Below are 7594 nucleotides of genomic sequence, written 5' to 3' on the forward strand. Positions count from 1 at the left end.
TGACACTACCAGGAGCATAGCTCCAAACGGCATTGCCCTTGGGATCACAGGACCACACAAGCTTCTCCACCACGACAAGGTGAGAATCCATGGAGAAGTTTGACTGGATAAGTATAAAAGGAAGGGGAGTAGTACAGGGGGACGGAATCAAAATAAAGATCTCGCAAATAACAGAATGGATAGTAGTACTGAATACAAATAGGAGGCAATTTGGCCTCTGTGGCTAAACTACTCACTTGCCTAACTAAATATGGCTTTGTGAGAGCTTCTGAAGTTTGCAAGCCACAGTAGATCATTTGTGTAAATGCTTGTTTCACATTATCTGTGGTGATTTTCTATTTCATTTAATACCCAATTTAATCTAGCCTACAACCCATGTGTAAACATATTGAAGCAAATTTTCATGGGTGTCTACATTTCTCTTCCTGTCCATCACTTTTAACTCGATAAATCAGAGATGAATGGGACTGGAGACCATGTGCTTGTTAGGTCTGAGCTGTATACATCCGTAGAGTTATATGTTTGAACAGTTTGGATTTTTGATTTCAAGACTGAAAATATAGTTGCATCCAAGATAGCTTCTGACACTCTTGTGGGTGAACTCTACCTACCAACTTTCAATCTCCAGTCTGCATTATTCTAGAACATACCACAAATATGAAGGTTTTGGAAAACAGCACTGAAGCCACCAATCATTCTGTCTACACATCCCATTGTCAATGGTTTGACTCAGAGGAAATGGCATAATTCACCACTGCTGCAGGAACCATGTCAGTTGGTTCAATAACTAAACCATTTGTATCTCCTTACTGAATTCATCTCTACATTTTCATACAGATCATTTTGTGTCTGTTTGGAGCCCATGATTTCTCTCGTTAAAAGCAACCTTCAACTCTTTTGCAGAAACCTTTTTGTATCTCAGTTACCAGCAGTATCTAGAGAACTAAAAAAACTAAAAAACATTGCTCATAAACTTGTTACTCCAACACCAAATCTTCACTGTATCAGTTCCTGTCAGTCACCTTACATTCAGATACTCCTGCACTTAGCATCACTCACTCTATGTGCATACAATCTGTCTATGTATATATGCTAATCTTATGTATATATGGCCACAATACAATTACTTGTACGTTGTGATTTTTTGGATTGCATTTATATTTGTATTTATCGTGGTTTTTTATGCTTATTATTTCTTATAATGCTCTATTGGATCTAGTATCAATCATTTTGTTCTCCGTAATAGCTGTGTACTGAGGAATGGCAGTAAACAATCTTGAATTGTGAGTTTTGAACCTTGCAATTGCCAGGTGTGAATGGAGTAAACAAAGTCACCGGAGAGAGACTGAAGCTGGTGGCTGTGGAAGTGCTTTACTCAAGAAGATGGGAGACTCTCAGAGGAAGAGGCCCATTTGACCCAATATTACATTACATTTTAGAGGTTATAGACCAATTCAAATGAGATCAAGTTTAATTGTCATTCAAACCATACATGGATACAGCCGAATGAGACAGTGTTCCTCTGGGACCAAGGTGCAAGAACATACATGTGCATTCAAAATAACGAGAAAGGGTAAAAAAGAACATCGTCAAGTAAGAAAACACATTTTTAGACCAAGTTTTTAAGCAACAAGTCCTGTAAAGTGAATATTTCTGACATTCCAGCTGGTAATTCCATCGATACACCACTGGATGGTAGCACCAACGGGTGAGACCACCCCCAACCGAGTCCGGATGCCAAGCCCAAGTCCTAGCTACAACCAAGGAAACACTGCTGCCTCACGGCCAGTCTCACCACCGAACAGGGAAGCAAGCCTGCAGCAATCAATGTCCAATAGGGTCTTGCGTTCACAAAAGAAACTTCCAAGGCAATCACTTATGGTTTCACTGTACACCACCTTCGCACCAACTCCCGTGCCTCCAAGTAGCGGGCAGCAGCACGGTCTCCTCCTAGGTCAGTTCTTCCAAACTCAATCCAGCTTCTCCTAAGGCCCAACAGACTGTTTCAGATTCTGACGGCTCAGCTCGAATTCTCTGGCCTGATGGCCCTTTTTGACAGCCCCGCCCCAACAGACCAACTCAACAAAGAATTCTATAGTTACCATGTATATACTGTAGCGTTCTCGTGCAGTGTGTTGAAACTCTGACTAAACACCAAGTTAAACCGGAACCAATCAAGACAGAGTCGTAGTAAGGTTAACTATTTACTGTTCACTCTTCCACATTAACATCGTATGGTGAAAAGGCGTTGCTTCTATGTTTCTTTGTGGGTAAAAACAGAGCTCTTCACGATCATGCTGCACGCATGGCACCCGCGTTTACACCTTCTCGAACAGGAAGTTACCCATAAGACACGGCAAAACCATAGGTGACATCATCGCATGCTGCAATATACCATAAACAATGAATTTACCATTGTTATACTGTAACTTAATTATCAACCTTTAACTGGAAAATAGTTACAAACAAATCATTTAAAACGTAGACCCAACAAAGTCAAATAAATGCCTTAAGGGCAACACACTCCCTGCCTGACCTTTGTGAGGTCACTATAAAAATGGTATAGAACTTTAGTTTCTAGATCAGTCTTTAGGTAGAAGTAGAACAACTTCTGTAACTGGTCTCAGGTTTCCTTTTCAGGGTTCATTGTAAAGATGTGAACCAGTTGACTGCCTGCTCTTTGTTGTTTGGCAAGCGCTGGCATGGTACTCTGAATGGTACTTGTATTTTCATATAACTTTCACACCACCTTCTTCACACCCACACTCCAGGCTCCACACTCCAGGCTCTGAAAATGAATGTTAATCAGCAGTGTCTGCTTTTCAATTCACATCAAAGTTGCTGGTGAACGCAGCAGGCCAGGCAGCATCTCTAGGAAGAGGTACAGTCGACGTTTCAGGCCGAGACCCTTCGTCAGGACTGTCCTGACAAAGGGTCTCGGCCTGAAACGTCGACTGTACCTCTTCCTAGAGATGCTGCCTGGCCTGCTGCGTTCACCAGCAACTTTGATGTGTCTTGCTTGAATTTCCAGCATCTGCAGAATTCCTGTTGTCTGCTTTTCAATTAACTGTTGTCCACAGATCCAGGAAGCTATTGTCTAGGGCTGTGTTTTTAATTTAATCTACAATCCACGTTCAGGTCTAAAGATTGGTAGCTGAAGTTAATATTGGCTATATACCCAAATTCCAGAATATGCTCTGACAAATAGCAAATAGTTTTATGAAGGGGTTGAACCTTCAGATTTCAATGTTGGTTTATTTCAGAGCATTGTGAACATTGTCAAAACTGGTAATTGTTGGATACTTAAAATTTTAGACAAATGCATCATCTTTTAATACATCTAAAGTGATGATTACACCAATAATACTGGCACATGCAAAGTCAACTAGGTTTTTGTTATCCATGTTTTCAAACCCCAAATTACCACTGGCAGGTCATTTACTGTTTTGTTTTATTATGTATAAACAAACAAAATGACTGTGCACAGTATCTGCAGTTGGCAAATTATTCTTGAAGCTAAGTGCACAGTTGGAATGTAAAATATACATTTTATCAGAGTGATCTTTTTCCAAAGTTTTCACAATTATTATTATTGGTTAAAAAAGCAAAACAAAATCAATCCTTTTGTTACTTTATGAAAAAAAGTATTCCTCCTCTTGAATTAAAACTTACAGAGTAGAGATCATTGTTGAATTTACTTCTTTTGTATCAGTCTTCTTCTTTTGCCCATTATGCTGCTGGTGTTTAGGGCAGCAATAAAGGTCCTCCATCTTTGGCGACATTCATGGCTTCCTTCATCATGTCAGTAGCTCCCTCTCGGTTTACACTGCTGTCCGTCATGCAGCTCCCAGGTGGAAACACAGAAATGCCATCAGAGTCAGATATAGAAGGATTCTTCATTAGTGTTTCTGTAGCAATTTTGCTTTACCATTCTAGAGCTGAACGCTTGAACCTGGAGGATCAGTGGACCACTATTTGTCTGGCCTCTACCCTTTGACCTGTTTGGCATGGGTGACGCTACCAAGAGCCAAAGCATAAAGCCCTGACTCCAGTGAATACAACTCTCTGAATTATTGAGGCATGCAAGCCTCTAAAACATGGTGAGGTTGGGATCCCCTTGAAGGCAATATAACAGTGTGAGGGCATTATTCTTCACTACCAAAATGCAGCCTCACCAAAGTCAGAGAAATAGAATTCCAAAAGTAGCTGCAGTATGACTTCCATGCACGACTGTCTCCTGGAAAGGAACTAACTTGTATGCCATAATAGGATAGCATTTAAACACCAATTACAACCTCTTAAGCTCCTCAGTCCAGTCATAAGGACCTTCAAGATGATTGGAGACCACATTTGGCAGTAGAGCAAAGAGTCCTGGGTGTACGGATCCAAAATTCCTCAGAAGTGGCATCACAAGTAGATGTGATTATAAAGAGAGCTTTTGGCGTATTGGCCTCCATTAACCGGGGTGTTGAGTACAGGAGTTGAGATGTTACAATGAAGTTATATAAGATAGGGCTGAACTTGGAGTTTTATGTACAGTTCTATTCTGCTACTTACAGTAAAGATATTAATAAACTTGAAAGAATGCAGAGGAAATTTGCAAGAATGTTGCTGGGACTGAGAGCTTGAGTTATAGGGAAAGGTTGAATACTTTGGGTCTTTATTCCCCAGAGCGCAGGAGAATGATCTTATACAGGTACACAAAATTATGAGGAGTTTAGAATGCATGCAGGCTTTTTCCGCTCACGTTAGGTGAGAGCAGACCGGGATTCTCAGGGCAAATTTCTTTACTTGGAGGGTAGTCCGACTGTGAATGTTTGACTGCATAAGTAGTAGACATAGGTTCAATTGTAACATTGAAGAGAAGTTTGGATAGGTACATGGATGAGAGAGCTATGGAGGGATATAATCCAGATACAGGAAGATGGAACTAGGCAAAAGATCAGGTCAACATGGACTAGTTGGGCAGAAGGGCCTGTGTGTGTTGTACTACTTTATGACTGTACACATCACAACAATTGCATGGTTGGACATGTATGAAACCGCCTCTCCATATGTATGTAGATATACATATACTATTACACAAACACATAGCTGCTTTCTCCCCCTAACACCAATACACCATTCCTTTAATTTCTTCACCTATCTCCGTTCCCAAATCTCATCCCTTATATTACCTGACCTCACCTATCCCTAATCTGCTCCCATCCTCAGTCCATTCCTTCCAACCTGTCCTCATTTCCTCATTTCCTTTCACTCTACTGCTTGGCTCTCTCTACACCAAACAGAAGCACTCTGCCTCTTCTCTTTTTTCGCTCTGGCTATTTGTTCCCCTCTCTGCCCTCCTTCTCTCTTCCATTTATCCCACTAACAATGTGATGCTCAAGGTAGCAAGGACTTAGTTCTCCGTTCAGAATACTGATATTTCACATCACCATACCAATGGCCTTTAAAATGTGGCAAGAATAGGCAAACAGGTCATGGACATGGTGATTGGTCATGGATAGAAAGTACTTGCCACAGGACAGGAAATCATTTGTTTATGTGCAGAAATGCATTTTCCATTGAATGTGTAGACTTCTTCTTTGGACTGGGGCTACAAAGCAATTACAGAGAAGATACTCTAACACTTGCTGTCACCAGGGATCTAGTTAAATAATTGTCTTTGTTTTAATAGTGTAAACTGTTCAACCATGTTCCTCATGGTAAAATAAAAGAATTTTAATTTACATTTTAATTGGATCTGAGCCATACCGAAATAACCCAGTGCCCATCCCTACCTTGCTCTCCAGCCCTCAATAAAAATGTTTTATGTCCTGCTGCTGAGCTGAGTTTTCTTTGCATCAATTAAAATGCCAGACTAGTAATGCAGGGGCCAATACCAATAATCCCACGACTGGAGTTCCAATCCCACAAGCCATAGAATTTAAATCTAAACTATAAAACCAGGAACAGAATTAGGCCATTTGGCCCATCAAGTCTGCTCCACCATTTCATCATGGCTAGTCCAATTTCCCTCTCAGTTCTAATCTCCTGCCTTCTCCCTAAATCCCTTCATGCCTGTCCAATCAAGAATCCATCAAACTCTGCCTTAAATATATCTAATGACGCATCTCCACAGCTGTATGTGGCAATGAATTCGAAAGATTCACCACTCTCTGGCTAAGGGAATTCCTCCTCATCTCCATTCTGAAAGGACAACCTTCAATTCCAAGGTTGTGTCCTCTGGTCTTATACTCTCCCACCATAGGAAACATCCTCTCCACATCCACTCTATCAAGGCCTTTTCAACGTTCAATAGGTTTCAATGAGGTTACCCCTCATTTTTCTGAATTCCAATGAGCAGAGGCCCAGAGCCATCAAATGCTCATTTGACAAGTCTTTCAATCCTGGGATTTGCTTGATAATTTGGAATTCAGAACAAAAGAAACTTGTCTAAGCAATAATGAAAGTAGAAATATCCAAGCAACTGAATTATTGTGGAAAAATACATTTGCATCACTCCTGCAGGGGAGATTGCACTGTCTGACCTTACCCTGACTGGCCTCAGATCTTTCCCATGTGGTCAACCATTAGATGCCCTGTGGGATGGCCTTGCAAGCCCCTCAGTGGTGTGATCACTTCTGTGTTCAAACAGGAATTCAAGGTAGCTCATCTTGGTGGTGGGCTTGTAAGAAGTGATTCTTGAATTTATCAGGCAATGGCGCGTCACCTGTACATACCATCCACGCACAACCCTGGTCCCATATCACCAAAGGCGGACACAGAAGGCTATCTTATTGGCTCAGTGTCTTAGAGTACTGCAGAGCGTCCTGATCAGTGACAAAATCTTGGAGAATCAATAGAGAAACCTCATTCCAAACGGTTTGACAACGGTCAAAGACCTTCTGTTAATTCCACAAAAAATGAGGTAAACTAAATAATGTAAAACTTGTTAATAACTTTTAAATGATTAAACCATTATAGATTGGTTATAATTAATTACAATATTAGATAATAATAAAAATACATATTCCAGTTACCTTTCTTTTCTACAATCCTGCAATCCAACTACCATTGAAATCAGTGGATCTGAGTACAGTTTGTAAAAGGTGAACAAGATACCTGGAAATCTCATCTCTGCCATGGCAACAGAGCGGTCAAGAGTAGATTCAGGACTTTATGCTTCATTCTGCATTCACAGATCTCTCTGACTTATCTGCATGTTCCAATAAAAACCCAGGATATTTTCTGTTTATTTGCTGAACTCTTGAGCAATTATTTGCAAAAAAGCAAAGTTGTACTTTTCATCCATTTCAAAAATGTGGAAGTTTACTCGCAGGAAGTTGCCATCATAAAAATAATCTCACTCCATTCATGACTTAATCAGTAGTGAAGTCAATTACAGCTGAACTTGGCTTGGCAGCCAGAAGAATCACGTCAATTCATTACTTTATCAAGTGCCAAGACAGAAACTAAGCACACTGAGAATACAATGCCTGGAACTATTCCAAATACAGATAATGTCATTAAAAAAAAAAGATAATTGTTAAAAACAGACCAGTTTAAACTGAATCAAGCATGCTTCGAAATTAGTTTGTTCACTCCTTGTGGT

General features: G+C 40.4%; 1 long non-coding RNA gene across 1 annotated transcript; it reads right to left on the minus strand.

The window, feature by feature from the left end:
- Nucleotides 1-1422: 1422 nt before the first annotated feature.
- LOC140197263 (uncharacterized) lies at nt 1423-7191 on the minus strand. Its single transcript, XR_011885899.1, has 3 exons — nt 7023-7191; nt 3673-3844; nt 1423-2384 (listed from the first exon to the last, which is right to left on the minus strand). It is a non-coding gene; the product is annotated as an uncharacterized lncRNA (long non-coding RNA).
- Between the last annotated feature and the right edge of the window lie 403 nt (nt 7192-7594).

Source organism: Mobula birostris, chromosome 5, assembly GCF_030028105.1.
Source record: "Mobula birostris isolate sMobBir1 chromosome 5, sMobBir1.hap1, whole genome shotgun sequence".
Lineage (NCBI taxonomy): Eukaryota > Metazoa > Chordata > Chondrichthyes > Myliobatiformes > Myliobatidae > Mobula > Mobula birostris.